The 18,523-nt window shown below is 37.5% G+C and overlaps 1 pseudogene; it reads right to left on the reverse strand.

The window, feature by feature from the left end:
• Positions 1–18,128, reverse strand: part of LOC113316029 — a 44,357-nt pseudogene extending 26,229 nt beyond the window's left edge.
• Positions 18,129–18,523: the final 395 nt, after the last annotated feature.

Consider the following 18,523-nt stretch of genomic DNA (forward strand, 5'->3'; position numbering starts at 1 on the left):
TTACTTATCTCAAGAAACATATTCCAAGGATCTTGTTTCAAGGTTCGGTATGGATAAGTCAACTCCAAAACTGACACCTATGCCCACCATTGGTAAACTACATAGAGATGAGAAATGAGTAAATGTGGATCAAAAACTTTACCGATCTATCATTGGTGTCCTTTTATATAATTGTGTTTAGTGTGGGTTGTTGTGCTAGATTTCAGTCTAATCCAAAAGAATCTCATCTTGCAGCAGCGAAGAGGATCATACAATATATTCAACATACTAACGGGTATGGTCTATCCTATACTTTTGATACTAACACTGATCTTACTGCCTATTCAGATGCAGATTGGGCAGGATGTGTGGAAGGCAGAAAAAGTACTTCAGGGAGATTTTACTATGTTGGGTTGAATCTTGTAGCTTGGCACAGCAAGAAACAAAACTCACAATCCTTGTCTACATGCGAAGCAGAATACATTGTTGTAGGTTCATGTTGTACTCAACTTCTATGGATAATACAAATGCTTGCTGATTATGCAATTGACACTGGAATAATGAAGATATTTTGTGATAACTCAAGTGTGATTCGCATCACTGAGAATTTTGTTGAGCACTCAAGAACTAAGCACATTGATATAAGGTATAATTTTATTAGAGATCTCTGATAGACTCATTTATGTGTCTAATTTGTCCTCAATGTTCCGTATTGTTAGTACTCGTTTTCGTACTTATTATGGTGTTTTGTGTGTTTTTAGGTATTTTTGGAAAATAAATATTGTTGGAAAATTCGGCGCGAAAAGTTGCTCGAAGCACCCCCGGAGGACAATTGCTATACGGACCCCACTTTTGCTAAGGGGCACCCTTATTCTCAGCACCCACGTCTATGTGTAGCCCAAATTAATCCACAGCACCCATCTTCTCCATTTGAAACTGGTTTTTGGCGGGAAAAGATATTTTTAGAATATAGATTTTCAGTTCGTGATTTGGAGGGGTTATAGTGTGATTCAATGGCTAAAATTTTATGGGAAGACTTGATTGAGCATAACAGACGTGGTATGGTTGATTGTTTCAGTTAAATTTGGCTAGATAACTCGCAAGAAAAAAACAGGGCAGCACATCAACGGGAGAAGTGTTTCACGGGATTGGACGTGTTCTCCTGTGCATGGCGTGAGATAGAAGTGTGTAGAACTACATCTGAGGCGTGTACATGATGAATTGGAGCGTGTTGGAAGAAGTTTAACGCGTGGTGAAGATAAAAATGGAAATTTTGGCCGTAGAGAATAATGATGATGAATGAAGATTATTTGGGAGATATGGTGTGATTAAATGAGGCATAGGAGTATAAATAGATGGCTCCAGGTCCATAGACGGAGACGGAGAGATTGGGAGAGAAAAAGAGCACCACAGAGCGAAAAATCAAATTTGCAGAGCTGCCATTTCTGCTGCTGCAAAACTGAAGAACACGAAGAAAGGACCTGCACCAGCAGTCGTTTTTGAACAGTGACAGCAACTCAGTCTGTGGGTCGCAGTTTACAGGCAGACTTAAAAACGCAACAACAGTAGGGCTCTTTGTAACGGTTTTTGCAACAGTTATAAGCGTTGCAAACCCGATTTTTATTATAGTTCTCCCTTATTCATCATTTATAACCCTTTGAGCATAAATGAAATCAACTTTTGAGCGTGTTTCCAACATGATGAGCGGCTAATTCTCCCACAACCAAGGCAATGAGGAAGCTATTTACGCATGAATAATTGGTAACTAATTTATTTTCTCTAATATTTAATTATAATTCACTCAATCACTGCTTTTGCAGAGTTTTAAATTATTTGCGTAATTTTCCTAATCAGTTATGATTCAATTAGATAGGTTATGCTTTGTTTAGATAATCTATGCTTATGGGATACAATTAATTTTTGAGAATATGTTTGATTATTTGTGGATTAAGAAATAAAGGATTAAAAGGATAATTAGAGTTATGAAATATTTGACATCATTCATGTGTAATAGTGGAATCTAGTGTCTTGGTAATCATTTTGGCGCCGCCGACGCGGGCTTGTCTTTAGGATAGAGTTTTTAGATTTTTTTTTTAGTTTTTTTTGTTCTTCTTTACGTTTTTGGGTTTTTGTCTTTTCCTTTCAGATTTTGGAAATTTGGAGCGAAAGGAATTTTTGCCAAAGCTTTTGGAGAATATTTAAAGAATTGAAGTAAAAGGCAAAGCGAAAGGAGCTAAAGAAGAAGATTTTTTTTTATTTTATAGAAAAAGAGAGAAATAAAAGAGATTGTATTAGGAATTCTTTTTATTTTGTATTTTTCTTTTTCTTTTTGCACTTTATTTTTTGGACCTTTCTTTTGGACTTTGGACATTTGGACATTAATTTTTTTAAACCCTACGGAAGGGTAGATTAAATATTAAACTGTTTGCAGCGAAGGACGGTGATTACGATATCACCTCGGCCCCTCGGGTTCGTACACAACATAGGAGTTGTGGCCCGAGTCGACAATAACGGTTCATCCCCCGTATGGAACGGGAGGTAAGTTTGTCGAAACACTCACGAATCCCCTGTCAGCGAGTTACTGTATTCCTTCGTTTGCATATATGCTGAGGAACTGAAAACGGCTGTTTTAAATTCCTAGTAAAGGGCAAGGACTGGCCATACAAGATAAGGGTTCGGATTTCATCACCGTTCTCTTATTGCCCGCCTTAGAAAAACGAAACCAAACGCGAACCTAAGATTTAAAATTTGGAATAGAACGAGACCTATAGGGTAACGAGCTTAGTAGGAAAGTCGTTCGAGAAATATTGGTTACTCTTTTAGCATACTTCGAAGTTCATGATGATCTCTGTGAGTTGAGCGCGTGACTGCGCCGCCTTGTGATAGCGGTGAGGCCTTGGGTATCAAAGCTCCACTAAGCTTCCCTCGCCTCAATTCAACTTACTTTGACTCGGATTGATTCCAGAGGGGTTTGCTTAAATTGTAACGAATTCCCTTTCGAAGGATTAGAAGCTGGTCTAGAAACAATCTAAGTGGAGCCATCATGCTTGTTGTTTGCTAGATTTTATAGGTTTGATTTGGTCGAGTCAGCCTTGTTTGTGATTGTGTAGAATTCCTTTGCAATTAAGAATGTCGAACTGGTATGATAGAAGCCAATACAATGATTATCGACCTGAATTTGAATATGGACATCATCCTTTCTATGACCATGTTGGGAATAGTGGTTGGGAACGCCATCCTTTGGAAGGATATGGGTCATACCCTGGTGAGCCCAATTACTATCCACACATGCATCAGTCTTACGAGAAAGAAGATTATAGTACTAGTTCTTCGTCTCTAGAGGATACAATCAAACTATTGAAAAGTAGTCCTTTTTATGATCCCTCTGTTCCTATTCCTCCTTTAGAAGAGTTCCTCAGGAAGTTAGCTGAGTCGACGCGTAAGTTATCTTAGATGAATAGCATAATTATAGATGAAAGAACTACAATAATGAGTGAACCTTCTTTAGAAGACAACCTCAAGCGGATAGCTGAGACGAACGAAAGAATTGCTCGAAATTACTTGAATTGCCAATATAGTGTATCCAATAATACCCTTCAGAATGAAGATAGTTATTTACATAATCAAGATAACAAGGTTAGAATTGGTAGCACTACTTGTTTTGATGAGGTTCGATCTTTTTCATGTTATTATGATGAGGATAGTGTTGATGGAGAATCATACTTATGTAGGAATAGTGATCAGGAAATGGTTACTCCAATTGAGCTTTACAATGATAATATTATTTCTAGTTCAAATCCAAATAATTTTAATAATTATTCACCTATTCAAAAGGACGAGGATTTGACTAGAGATACCCTCGTTTTAGACGATGTAGTATTTCCTGTTTACAAAGCCGATAATGATTTAGAGGAACGAGTTTATTCTGAGAATAATGTTTTAGAGTCTAGCGATTTAGAAACAATAGTCTTAGACGAAGAAGATGAACTCGTAGAGATGAGTGCGGATGAACCTGACTTAGAAGAATCAGTTGACCATTTCCAGGAATCTGATGACCTAGAAATTAGGGAAGTTGTGACTAGTCTTTCTAGAGACACAGAAAACTCTAAGTTTGGGGGTGATTATCATTCTCCATGTGCTTACTCTTAGAAAGTTCCCTCGTGTAGGACTTGACATTTATGCCTCAACCATATTACAAGATTATCTTCATACATGTTTTCCCGAACCTAATGATGTCCATAGAGAAGCTCAGTTGTTAGAAACCCATCCTCTGGTTGATGTGGTTAACCCAGGCTATGATACCAAGATTGACTTTGTTTTCCCACCAAAAACTTTTCTTCCAATTGTGGGAACATATGATTTTCAGATGTGTCGGTTATTAAGTTTTGAGACTATACCTAATTACTTTAGGATATTAGGGTCGACACATTTTCTTAAGAATGACCATTATTATGGTCAACTTTGTGAGTCAAATCTAATTGACTTAGAGGATCCCCAGTTATTCAGGTTGTTGTTATGTGCTTCTAAGTTCTTGGTTGAGTTTTTCCAGACTCTAATACCTGAACCGGACCTTAGCTTTGAGGAAATCCAACCGATGAAAACCTTTTATTAAGACCCTTTTATAGAGCCTGAACCTGAACCACAACTAGATGTAGTTGTCTTAAGCAAGGGTATGTTCGGTATCTTCTTGGTCTGTTGTAGTTTCCTCTTCTTGTGGGTAACACTTTTTGATCTAGATGACCCACAGTTATTCCGGATACTACTATATGATTCTACGTGGTGACTAATCCTTGTTTAGTATGGCTGAAGACTTTAAACTTAGCACTTATTGGGAGGTAACCCAATATTCATGCGACACGGTAATATCTTTCCTTATCTCTTTTGCTTCATTGGTAACAGTTTCTCCTTGTTCATGCTTTTAATTTCATCTTTAGAACATTGAGGACAATGTTAGATTTAAGTTTGGGGGTATGGGAGAAAGTTCTTAGTTGCAATAAATAAGCTCCAGAGACTAGAAATTTATGCTTATTAAGGTTGGCACTAACTAATCTAAGTGGATGGAAGCATTTTGGTTGCAGGATTTGAGGAACCAATATGATTATATGGAAACATCTAAAGAGTCTATTCATAAAAGCACATAGCTCAGGTGTTAGAAAAAGAAAACATGGTAGTTTCGCCATATCCTCATGATGGAAACATCGAAAGAATCCTGATCACTTCTTTTTATTTTTTATTTTTTTTCTTTTTACCATTGCTAGGGTGAAATAGAGTGACTGAGATAAAAAAAAAAAATTGAGACCAGACCACCAGACCAACCGGAATAAATTCAATAAAGTCGACCATTGGTGCCCTTGTATATGCCAGTTGTGTTGACCTAGAGTTAGGTTTATCAACCACTGGTTCCCTTGTATATGCCAGTATGTTGATACTAGTCCAGACCAGTATCTCAGTCCATTAGGATAGGTTCACCTTAGTCAATATCATCCACGTTTTTCTCTACATCCATCTTCTTAATCTATCCATGTGATTGGTTGACTCCGGTTTATGATGTCCAGAAACTATCTGAGTAGAGCTCTGTCACTTTATATGAATTTTAATATGCTTGAGTGCAAACTCGTGTATAGCAATTGGAATTTCGCATCAGGGTACTTCCTCCTGTAGTCAATAAGTATGCCAACCAAGGAGATTCTTTAGTTCCTTCCAAGGTTCTGCGTAGATATCTAGGGTCTGGAGTAATAGTTTTGTGGGTACACCTCTGGTAAACCCTCCCGAGATTAACTCGGTTTTATTTTTATTTTTTTATTAGTTTTGCTCGAGGACTAGCAAATAATAAGTTTGGGGGTATTTGATAGACGCATTTATCTGTCTAATTTGTCCTCAATGTTTCGTATTGTTAGTACTCGTTTTCGTACTTATTATGGTGTTTTGTGTGTTTTTAGGTATTTTTGGAAAATAAATATTGTTGGAAAATTCGGCGCGAAAAGTTGCTCGGAGCACCCCCGGAGGACAATTGCTATACGGACCCCCACTTTTGCTAAGGGGCACCCTTATTCTCAGCACCCACGGCTATGTGTAGCCCAAATTAATCCACAACACCCATCTTCTCCATTTGAAACTGGTTTTGGCAGGAAAAGATATTTTTAGAAAACAGATTTTCAGTTCGTGATTTGGAGGGGTTATAGTGTGATTCAATGGCTAAAATTTTATGGGAAGACTTGATTGAGCATAACAGACGTGGTATGGTTGATTGTTTCAGTTAAATTTGGCTAGATAACTCGCAAGAAAAAAACAGGGCAGCACATCAATGGGAGAAGTGTTTTACGGGATTGGACGTGTTCTCCTGTGCATGGCGTGAGATAGAAGTGTGTATAACTACATCTGAGGCGTGTACATGAAGAATTGGAGCGTGCTGGAAGAAGTTTAACGCGTGGTGAAGATAAAAATGGAAATTTTGGCCGTAGAGAATAATGATGATGAATGAAGATTATTTGGGAGATATGGTGTGATTAAATGAGGCTTAGGAGTATAAATAGATGGCTCCAGGTCCATAGACGGAGACGGAGAGATTGGGAGAGAAAAAGAGCACCACAGAGCGAAAAATCAAATTTGCAGAGCTGCCATTTCTGTTGCTGCAAAACTGAAGAACACGAAGAACGGACCTGCACCAGCAGTCGTTTTTGAACAGTGACAGCAACTCATTTTGTGGGTCGCAGTTTATAGGCAGACTTAAAAACGCAACAACAACAGTAGGGCTCTTTGTAACGGTTTTGCAACAGTTACAAGCGTTGCAAACCCGATTTTTATTATAATTCTCCCTTATTCATCATTTGTAACCCTTTGAGAATAAATGAAATCAACTTTTGAGCGTATTTCCAACATGATGTGCGACTAATTCTCTCGTAACCAAGGCAATGGATGAAGCTATTCACACATGAACAATGGGTAACTATTTCATTTTCTCTAATATTTAATTACAATTCACTCCATCACTGCTTTTGCAGAGTTCTTAAAAGTTTACATAATTTTCTTCATTAGTTGTGATTCAATTAGATAAGTTACGCTTTGGTTAGATAATCTATGCTTAGGGGATACAATTAATTTTTGAGAATATGTATTTGTGGATTAAGAAATAAAGGATTAAAAGGATAACTAGAGTTATGAAATATTTGACATCATTCGTGTGTAATAGTGGATTCTAGTGTCTTGGTTATTTTCCAATCACTTGAAATCAATTTTGAGTTAAGTTTTCTATATTTTTAAGTTCTATTAAGTCTAGAATTCATTGCCTTCACAGCCTCAACAAACTCTTTACTACAACATCATTGAAAATACCATCAATCTCTATGAAAATGGTATCATCAATATGGAATTTATGCCTTCAGAGCAACAGTTGACTGATATTCTCACCAATCCTTTAGATACTGCTACGTTTCAACACTTACGACAGTTTATATGTGTTGTATTGGTTCATTAGTTCTCTAGCCTTTTGCCCATGGACTCATATATATCCTTTGGACAATAATGCTTCGAACCCCAGTGTAGTGTTGTTTCAATTTTCTATTTGTTTCTACGTAGATAACAATTCTGTTCTGTATCAAAGTTTTCGCTGAAATCTTTATCTTCTTGTAAAAGTAAGGTCGCTCTTGTTGTTCTTTCGGGAATGACATTTTATGGGGGAGAGTTCTTAATTGAACTTGTGCTTAATTGACAAATTTTTGTGGGGAGTGCGGCTGTGGAATATTATAAGGGTTATCTTGTATCTTTATAAACTCCTTGATGAATGCATTTAGTTTCGGATGATTGCATCTAAAAAGTTGATATGTGCTTTTCTTTTGGTCATGAAGTATCTCTATAAAAATTTCATTAGGATCCCTCTAATTTTCGTACCTTTGCCAATTTTATTGACAAAAAATGGGAGAACTTAGTTCACACTACAAAAACATATGGTTTTCGGATCATTATGTAAGGGGGAGTGGTTTTCATGTGAGATGAAGTATTGACTAAGGGGGAGTATGCATACCACCATAGTATTATTGTCAAAATTGTGATACAATTGAAGTTTGATACAGTGTAATAATACTATGACACTGTATAACAATGATTGAGAGCTATTTTTTTCTCATTGTTATGGATACGGATCTTCAACAACGATGATGCTGAATTGAATACCTTTGGAATCATTGGAGTGCTTGGAAGTAACGAAGATTTCGAGTAATGTTGAAGAACCAAGGAGATCAAGCACTTGGATGAGAAGCTACAAAGTTTATTTATTTTGTATTCCATATGTATTGATAGTTTTGTCACTAAAATTGACAAAGGGGGAGATTGTTAGAGCACTGCTCGGTCGAACTCGCAAGCGTTGCTATCTCAAGCTTGTTTGTCAAGTTTAGTTTCCAAAAACTATAAGTCTTGATTTCTAGTATACTTATAGCTAAGTCTCGGATTAGGATAGTAAGTGTAGTTGAGCTCTAGACTCCACGGAGTTCATCATGCGAAGACGAAAAAATACTCAAGGAACTTGTAGAACTTCATCGACAAAAAAGTATGTGGAGACTTGAACTTATCTATCACTCAAAAGTATATCTATTCTATCTCCTATCTTCAGACAAAAGTCGTATTGCTATATAGACTTCGATTATACACATTTGCTATTTCGACCGGAGTTTATGTCACTTATCTATTTCTCGAAATATGTGTTGGTAAGATTTCACTTTGGCCAAGTTCATCTTTACTCGTGACGAAAATCATGTTGATTATTTCAGTAACTTGAAAATCGCTTTGATGAAAAATAGTTTGTGAATAACAACTATATAATATCCTCTAAGAAAGTTTTAATGATTTAAATGAGAGTTTAGAACATGTAACCATCTTTGGATATAAACATAGTGTGTTCTCACATTTGTGTAAAAGTCCAAAACCGGAACTTAAAGTATGCGTACCCGTACGCGTACTGACGGTTGTTGGAAATCCGGGTAAGTATGCGTACCCGTACGCATACTGGCAGAAAAATCACGTCCGTGAATTTCTGCTTGAGTTTGAAAGTGAAAAAAAACTCAATCCGGTTACTTAAGTACGCGTAACTGTTTGTATACTTAGGTAGGTTACTTTCTAAAATCGGTTTGTTCATGAACTAAAACATTTATATAATAACGAATGCAATATTTGCAAACCCTGGTTATAATGTTCATGAATCGATTCAATTGAATCAAAACCGATTTTGCTTCCATTGTGTCTTGTATACTTCTATAGGATCTAAGCAATTGAACAACTCTCTAACTAGTTCATTTGAGTCATTTGAACTAGTTATGGTGAAGATGCATAAGGTTGATATGAAAGTGCTCATATGGCTAACCATTGGTTAACTATTGTTGAATCAACTAAGTGTACACGTTTAGGTACCGTTACCCAAACCTAAACGAAGTTACGTTTCATTTGTGTATAACAAGCGAAGTTCGATCTAACGGTTGAAAGATATTATTTTGAATCTAATCAGGTTTTCATCTAACAGTGAATATTGAATGATTTGTTACCAAGGTAACTTAGATTGCAAACCCTGATTTGGAGACTATATAAAGGAGAACTCTAGCAACTAGGAAACCTAATCCCCACACCTCCTGTGTGATACTAGTTGTATAAACTAGAGTCGATTCTCCTTTAACATTAGGTTTTTCACGAAACCCTATAGGTTAACGACTTGAAGACTTCATTGGGATTGTGAAGCCAGACCCAACTATTTTCTATGTAGTTGTGTGATCTGATCTTGCTGTTTCTATCATGATTGAGTGCAATCGTAAGATTGGATTGAGATTTATATCTCTGATAGGCAAGATAGAAAAGTAGTCACAAACACCCTCGTCTCATCGTTTGTGATTCCACAATATCTTGTTTCGTTAGTCGATTAAGATTATTGTGAGGTGATTGATGTTTCTAGGCTGTTCCTCGGGAATATAAGTTTGGTGTATCAATTGGTTCCTGTTCACCTTGATTTATCAAAAGACGGAACAAAACCCGTAGGTATTTCTGTGGGAGACAAATTTATCTATTCCTATAGACTTTTCTGTGTGAGACAGATTTGTTTATCAAGTCTTCGACTTTGGGTCGTAGCAACTCTTAGTTCTGGGTGAGATTAGCTAAGGAAATCAAGTGTGTAGTATCCTGCTGGGATCAGAGATGTAAGGAACGCATCTGTACCTTGAATCAGTGTGAGATTTATTAGGGTTCAACTATAGTCCAGACTGAAGTTAGTTGTAGTAGGCTAGTGCATGTAGCGGCTTAATACAGTATGGTGTTCAATCTGGACTAGGTCCCGGGGTTTTTCCGCATTTTCGGTTTCCTCGTTAACAAAACTTCTGGTGTCTGTGTTATTTATTTTCCGCATTATATTTTGTTATATAATTGAAATATCACAGGTTGTGAGTTCAATCGATCAATTGGTAAATCCAACCTTTGGTTGTTGATTTAAATTGATTGATCCTTGAACATTGGTCTTTGGTACCGTTCAAGTAATTTCTCTTCTATTCAATTAGGCTCGTAAATTCCTATTTGCTTGATTGCGGATTGAATCGACAAATTGAGATATAATTCTTTGATATATTTTTCCTAAGATTGAGTCTGACTGTCTAGTTGATTCTCTTGAAAGTATATTGGAGTTAGTCCATACATATTACTAAGTGAAATGTTGGGTGAGGTTGTTAGACCCTTGCTTTTTCAAACCAGTGACAATCAAAGAAAACACTTTTGCTAATGTCAAGAAAGCAACAATATTGAACAAAGATATGAAGAAGAATAAAACTCGTCTATCTCCAATGGAAGAGCTTCCACAAACAGGTAACATTAAAACTCAGTCTTCGTATGTTACTAAGCATTATTATTATTATTGTGGTAATAAAGGACACTTGCAATAAGGATGCAAAGTTCGTAAGATGCAAGATACACTCTCTTTTGTATCAAACGAATTGGCTAAGTTTGCTCCCCGAAAGAACTCAGATTGTTATTGTCCTAAGTTTAGGCAAAAGAATTATTATAATGATAGTTCAAGTTTTCCTACCGCTCAACAAGGTCATCTCATATAAGACCCAATTATAAAAATAAAGATAACTTTGTAAATGCGAAGACAAGATCTGATGTTCCAAATTGGAGAAAAGTTTTTTCGCAAAATATCCAAAAGGGCTATGGTCCTAATGGTATGAAGGAGAAAGCTGCTCCTGCGAAACCCATCTTTAAATGGGTCCCTAAGTCCTCCATAGACAAGAAGGGACCAAAAGTTAGTCACAAGAATGACTCTCAACTGTTAATTATTGGTGACAATAATTACAAGAGTTTTCTTGAAAGAGTAAAGAAAGATATCATGACTGAAATCTCTTGTACTAGTGAACGTTGTGATAATGACACTCTTCATCACAAGTCAAAGAAGAAAAACAAGAGATAGAACAAGAATGAACAAATCAAGCAAGAGGTCGAAAATGATGATTCTGTCTTAGTCATTTCTGACAGACAAGACAAGGCTCAACTCAACACAAATTAGTTGTGTTGGAATGCGCATGCTCACCTTTGTGCTCAATCTTTGAAGGGCGAGATCAGAGAATTCTAGGGTTTGAAGAAAAATTGCTCTGAGAGGTTATGATAAAGATTGGGATATATTGGAGAAATAGATGACCTATTTATAGCTGAAATGGGTACAAACCTTTTGTGCAAAAACACGATGCAAGAAGATATGATCTGCATTCTCGATACCATTACAGAACAAACAACTAGTAGGAACCTTCATCCCCTTTATTCCGAGCAAGTCTCTTGTTGGAAGTCTTGAATGAGATAAAGTCCATAAGAAAAAACCAATCTTATGAGGTACCTTTAACTGCCAAATAATTCTAAAAATATTATTAACAGGCGTCTCCAGTTCTTCATTTGCAATCTTATCACAAGTAGACTTGACAGAAAACATTTTTTTGATTGTCAAAGACCACTCCATAATATCTTCATCATCTTGTTTAATTATAGCAGTACTCAATTCTCTTTGTAGCCAACTCATATCAGTTCTAACATTAGAATTTAATCTTTTTGGAACACCCACATCCCACACAATACTCCCTGCAACCTCTGTAAAACAATCTGACACAAAAGCCTTTTTCTTTCTAGGTATGTTATAAAGATTAGGGAAAACATCCTGTAGAGGAGAAGAAAGAAGCCAGTTATCAATCCAGAATCTCACCTTCTTACCATTGTTCACTTTGAACTTCACATTTGATTTGAATATGCTGCAAAGCTTTATAATTCATTTCCAAACAGCTCTGCCAAAAGAGATTTTTGGATTTTTAGAAAGCCAATCAACAACATTTGTGCCATATTTTTTTACTACAATATTCTTCCAAAGAACATCATCTTCATTTGCAAATCCCTACAGGCATTTTGTGAGAATAGCTTTATTCATCTTTGTCAGATTTTTAATGCCCAAACCACCAAACTTTTTCCTTCTATAGAGAACATCCTATTTTAAATAACGCATTTTTTTACTTTCCATTGTTGTCATTCCATAAGAAATCCCTCATCAGCTTCTCCAATTTTTTCGACACAGACACAGGAATTTCAAAGAGAGACATATAATATGTCGGTAAACTAATAAGTACATTATTAATTAGTGTGATTCTTTACAACCCGCAAGCATAGAAATGAACTTATCTATAACTCTATCCCATTTGGATATACCTTTGTATTTATCACCTAAAGGAAAACCTAAATAGATAGTGAGAAGACTGATAGTATAACAACCAAGTAAATCAGCAAACTGATGTAGATCTCATTCATAGACCACCCCAAAATTTTGGCTCTTGTGAAAATTAATTTTAAGGCCAATTATTGTAGTTACCTGAAATCTGAGAGAGGTTAGAAGTGGGATTCTAGGGTTTCTGAAAGTGAGTTACAGGAGGTTGAGCATGAACAGTCTTTGCCTAAACCACGCATAGTGGCCGTTCAAAGGCTGCTTCAGTCACATGGAAGAGATTTAGGGCTGGTCTTAGGGAGGGAAGCAGATGAAGAGAGAGATCAGAGAATTCTAGGGTTTGAAGAAAAATTGCTCTGAGAGGTTATGAGAAAGATTATGACTTCACTAACCTTCATTAGGTTGGTTTAGGTTGTAAATTTTGTATCCTAAGGGCAGAGATATGCCCATCATTTGATTTTATGTTTATACCCTTTGTCGTGAAGAAAACGTATTTCCCTTAATCCTTTGTTAAAGTGTGGACCCAAACAAATACACGAGTATCTATTGAGATGTGAGATGGATTTTTTGATAAGTATAGGACTCTAGGCATGAGGGTATGCTTGAAGGGATTAGGATAAGACAACGCTTGAAGAGATTAGGAGAGGATAAGGCTTTAGGGGAAAAGATCGGTCTTCATGTAAATAAAACCATACTCATGTGTTGTTGTTCCCTTGATTTTAACTTATGTACTTTGAACTTTGCATCCTTGTCTGATCTTCTCTTTGTTTGTAGAGTACTCTTCATGGTGAGAACGAGTTCGACCTTGGTAGCATGCGGATGAGGCGGGTGACGGATTATATCGTGAGAATGATAACTCCGAATGGTCTTGCTTCTGATGATCTTGTAAACTTGGGAAACTCGGTGAAAACCCATGAGAATCTTTGCTTTCAATATAAGGTGGTTACGAGAGTGGATCGATTCTGTCGGGGTCTGTTTGGGTAAATTGAGTTCAGGGAGGTTCTTAATCTGAGTTGCGTATGGTAGATGAAGAGATGGAACATGCTAAGCAGGCGGCTCGAGATGCAGAGGCCTAAGTGAAGCAGCTGAACTTGAAGAAAAAGATTTTCTCTGGGGGCCTTTGCTGGATGATTTTCTTCAGGGTTGATATTTTCTCTCTCTGAACGTTTCCCTTATGCACCTGTTAAAGGAAGGGGACCTTCATGAGTTCAAACTTGATGGAAACCCTAGATTGCTTCGTCATGTATGTGAGTAGGTGAAAACCCTAAGTTAAATTTGTAATAGGGCTTCCTCCTTTGCGCGGCCTTCACTCCAGAAGCTGTAGAAACTTTGTTTGACATCCGATTTCAGTGGTTGATCCCAACTACCGAACATAAAAGACCCGAATTTCATTTATTAGAGTAAAATTAGGATTTGGAGATTTTTTTTATGGTGATAAACCCACGTTAAGTTGAAACCGGGAATTCAAATATTTAGCAGCAATTCCTTTAAGTGTTTTGATGACATCTCTTGGACCGTATTTTGAAACATAATTCCCTTTTAACACGTGGTAGGAGAGACATGGACGGATATTTTTATCAATGGAGCGTTATCGAAATCTCTACCCATTTGTCTTAGATTTTCGAGTTATGTGACTAAAGTATGAGCCGCGTCCGAGTAGACTGGAAACTGTATACTCTTATTCAAACCGATTGCGAACCCTAGTTTATCTCCTGCATACGTTCATTGTTGAAGAATGATTTGAATGCTTATTTTACTTGATATAGTCATGTTGCACGCATATAAAACCCTAAAACATCTTATAGGGACGAAACTATCCAGATTTGAACCGTCACATCTTCAGTCAGGATCCGGGACATAGTGCAACAACTTCTGAATACAGAGAAGATGCTGACGAAGGAGAATTCGACGATACTGAAGAGAGATGCGAGATTTATCGAGTCACAGAAGACTCCCTTTCACGACTTTGAAGGCCGAACTCTAATCTCATAGTCCCCAAGTAATAACACGTTGTAATGTGGGTTTGAGTAGTTGAATGGTCTCAATGTGTCCCAATCTTTAGAGACTCTTGCCTTGATTGTTTATAAATCTTTATCTGGAAACTGGATGTCAGGTCACCTCTTGTTGGTCATGCAAAGGTGCGTAGCACGGTTTTCCGTTAGTCCCTAGTTTGATATATGACTAAAGATTCTTATCGACTCGAGACGCTTGGAAAAATGAAGTAAAACCCTTGTAGTGTAAGAGATTGAGTCTTAAAGGCGAGAAAGCGATACTTTGCAGGCTGGATACGTTTGTGGAGAGTCGTGTAGAGTATCTGGCCGCATGTGTCTTCCTGGACAAGATGAAGTTGTTGTTCCTCCTCTACTAGGTGCCTTGACAGGGATTCATGTGAACTTGTTTAGACAAATCATTTACCGAGACCTATTTTTCTTCTGGGAGATGGTAAACCAAAATTAAGAGAAGTAGACACGTCATAGGACCAGTACAACGGTGAACGAATTATAGAGCTAGTAATGCAAGATACGTGTTTTAAGGATAATAGAAATCTGTTTTGCATTCAGGTTGCTGATGATGGAGTTCTTCGAAAGTCCCCACTGTACATCCCAACTTGAGGTAGTGGTTTTCTGATTTGGGGAGCCATAAGTGGTCGTCGCATCTTGTTTTTCGGTCATCACGTTCGAGTCTGACACATGGGATATCTTATCGAGCTGATCTTTCAAAGATAAAAGGCTTTGACTGTGGGAACTTCTAGCAAACACCTGGATGAGTATCCTAAATAGTTAACCTCATCACTACACATCTCTTTTTCCTTGATAGATTCGACTGCAAAGATATTATGCTTCTCCATCTTGGGTGAACTGAGGTCCCATTGAAAAATGATACTGGATAATCGTTGGTGTAGCTAAGATGTAGGTTCATCAAGACTTGGTCGTACAATTGCTAGGACTTCCCTTCTTTCTGATGGGATGGGTGTTGAGATATCATATCGACCGACGGCTTTACATCTTCGGATAAGTATGAGCTTTGGCCGAGCATCCTCTTGGAATCTAGTATCTTCTTATACTTTGTCGCGTTCTGTTCATGATCCTCTGAAGCAGGAAGAACGACAAGATTTATCTTGGCTAGCGATATATGACCCTATATGGCTCTGCAACGCTTTTTACTAGGTTCCGAATTTTTTGGATCCTTTCCAAGTTTTCGTTAAGTTCATCTTGTAGACGATGAAAAGGAAAATCCGACAGAAAAAGAACTAGGTCAATCGGATACAGAATGAAAGAGTTATAAGTAAAATAGTAAAGTGAGGTAAACTTCCCGAGTCCCTTATGATCAGATTGAGGGTCCTTGGCCTAAACGAATTTTGGAGAAAATATTCGTCAGAATCTCTAATTTTAGAGCATCATCTGGTCTTTGAAGTACTTGAGAGTGAGAAGTTCGACTGGATGGTTTCTCTTTTGATCTGTCGCGTTCATAACGAGCTTCATCTTCTCCGGTGAGGTCGATTACAGATATACTGGATCCCTTCTATGCTATTTTCATCAGTTTTAGTACTCCTTCTTTAGGAAACATGTACTCGATCTTATTTTGTTGGATCTATCCCTACTGGTAACTCTAAAGGCGTTTTCAGATAAGTCTGGATGTCGGTCTGAGGTTCTGCAAGATTCTGTTGAGTCCCAGGAGCTCGCCTTGGTCCTTACCCTACGTTTTCAAGGATTAGTAGTAGATTTTATGGAAATAGGTTACTGGGACGTTTTTCCATAGAGGGAAAGTTTCGGGTGATTCGGGACGTCATTAACTTATTCACTAAGGTCAAACACTCGTTTGAGAGAAAAAAACTACTTGTAGAGATAACTCTCTCGGCTAAATATATAATGGATTTACAGATACTGAAATAATGGAACGTCTTTTTTGCGTTTGGATTGGTGGAATCAGCTTCCTTCGTAATGGTGACCATGATTGAGATCTATAACTGAGTGGACAACCTCCCACTGTGGTCGCCAAAATGTAGTTACCTAAAATCTGAGAGAGGTTAGAAGTGGGATTCTAGGGTTTCTGAAAGTGAGTTACGGGAGGTTGAGCAAGAACAATCTTCGCCTAAACCACGCACTGTGGTCGTTAAAAGGCTGCTCCAGTCACAGTGAAGAGATTTAGGGCTGGTCTTAGGGAGGGAAGTAGATGAAGAGAGAGATCAGAGAATTTTATGGTTTGAAGAAGAATTGCTCTGAGAGGTTATGAGAAAGATTGTGATAGCTTGGAGAAATAGATGACCTATTGATAAGATTTCTAGGAAACCCTATATGTAATAACCGCATTCGCACGGTGTCTAACTAGTAGACAAAGGCAAGTACGGGTCGAACCCACAAAGGGCGGTGGAAATACTCTAATCAATATCTCTAATGAACTAACCAGAAATTATTTTAGGATTTTTAGAACGAGAAATGTAAAACGAAATAATATAATAAATCTAATAAAATAAAATCAATAGGAAAGACGATAATCAGGGTTTATGGGTTCCACTACTATTTCTAATTGAGTACCGAAAAGCATTCGAATTCCAAATATGTAGTTATATTTTCGTTTGATTGCAACACCTATTATTGTTGTAATTATCGATAATAAACTCGCATCTCCTAAGTATAACCCATCAGAGTTTCCTAAGGATGGACTATCAATTATAATGACAAGAAGATAATTGAAAATATAATTATCGGTTCACAATCACTATCTGTATCGTTTAGGCATAACCCGTCAAATGATTTAACCTAAGCATGGATTATCAAATATTGTAACAAATAAAATTAGAACACGAAATACATCTATGCATTTAAGCTTTTACTTCGTACAAAGCCGGTGGAGCAATAACAAATAGTATTTATAAAATCAATAAATCATAAACACTGGATTTCGACAATTCTATTCAAAATAGCCTAATACCAAATTAATCCAAATTATTTCATAATGGTCGATGCTTGAAGCAATTGCCACCAAAAACCCTAGCTACAAAAAATCTAGCAAAACATGGTTATGGATTTCTTAAAATCCATAAAAATAAATAACAAGAAAAAGATAGGGAGATTTCACTGTTGTCGGCAATGGAACCCTTCTTCTCCTCCTTGTGTTGCGCGGCCAGAAACCTTCACGGTTGACTCCTCTTCTCAATCTCTGTTCCTTTCTTTTTCCCCAGTTGCGGCTCCAGTAGCCGGCCCTCTGTTGAGTTTCTCATCCACTCTTCATATCCGTGATGTGACTAGTCTTGATTAAGAATTAAAACCTAACAAGATAACGAAAATGTGCCAAGGCCCGGTCCATATGTAACACCGAAACCCAGATTTCTAAGCTTGACCAACTGCCAACTCCGGCCACTTCATACTTCACCAGCTTCCTTCCCAATCCGGAAAGCACCACTTCTTAAACTCCATTCGTCCAATACCTCCATTTCTCACGTTCCTCCCTGAACTGATCTTGAACGCCACTGAGTCACTGACCACTTTCGTTTCTTCTCACTGTCTCGAACCAACCAGTTGATCTACCACTTCGCCACTGCTAATTGCCAGCTCATTCCAAAACTCCTGAACCACCAGCAGATGACAACCAACACCAGCCCTAGCAAAACCACAACAGACTGGTGCCTCTTCTTCTTACGGCTCTTTCCATCATTCACGATTATCCAGCCAACATACAATGAGCTCCATCTTACCGTTGCTGCTTCATTTCTCCTCGACCATCTTTTTCTGAACCATAACACGAGTTCCGATCCGACCTTTTGCTGCCACCTCCATTCGAGTACCACTTCATAGTGCAAACCAGCCACAACCATTTACTCCATCGGCA

Source organism: Papaver somniferum, chromosome 10 (genome assembly GCF_003573695.1).
Source record: "Papaver somniferum cultivar HN1 chromosome 10, ASM357369v1, whole genome shotgun sequence".
In the NCBI taxonomy this organism is placed as follows: Eukaryota; Viridiplantae; Streptophyta; class Magnoliopsida; order Ranunculales; family Papaveraceae; genus Papaver; species Papaver somniferum.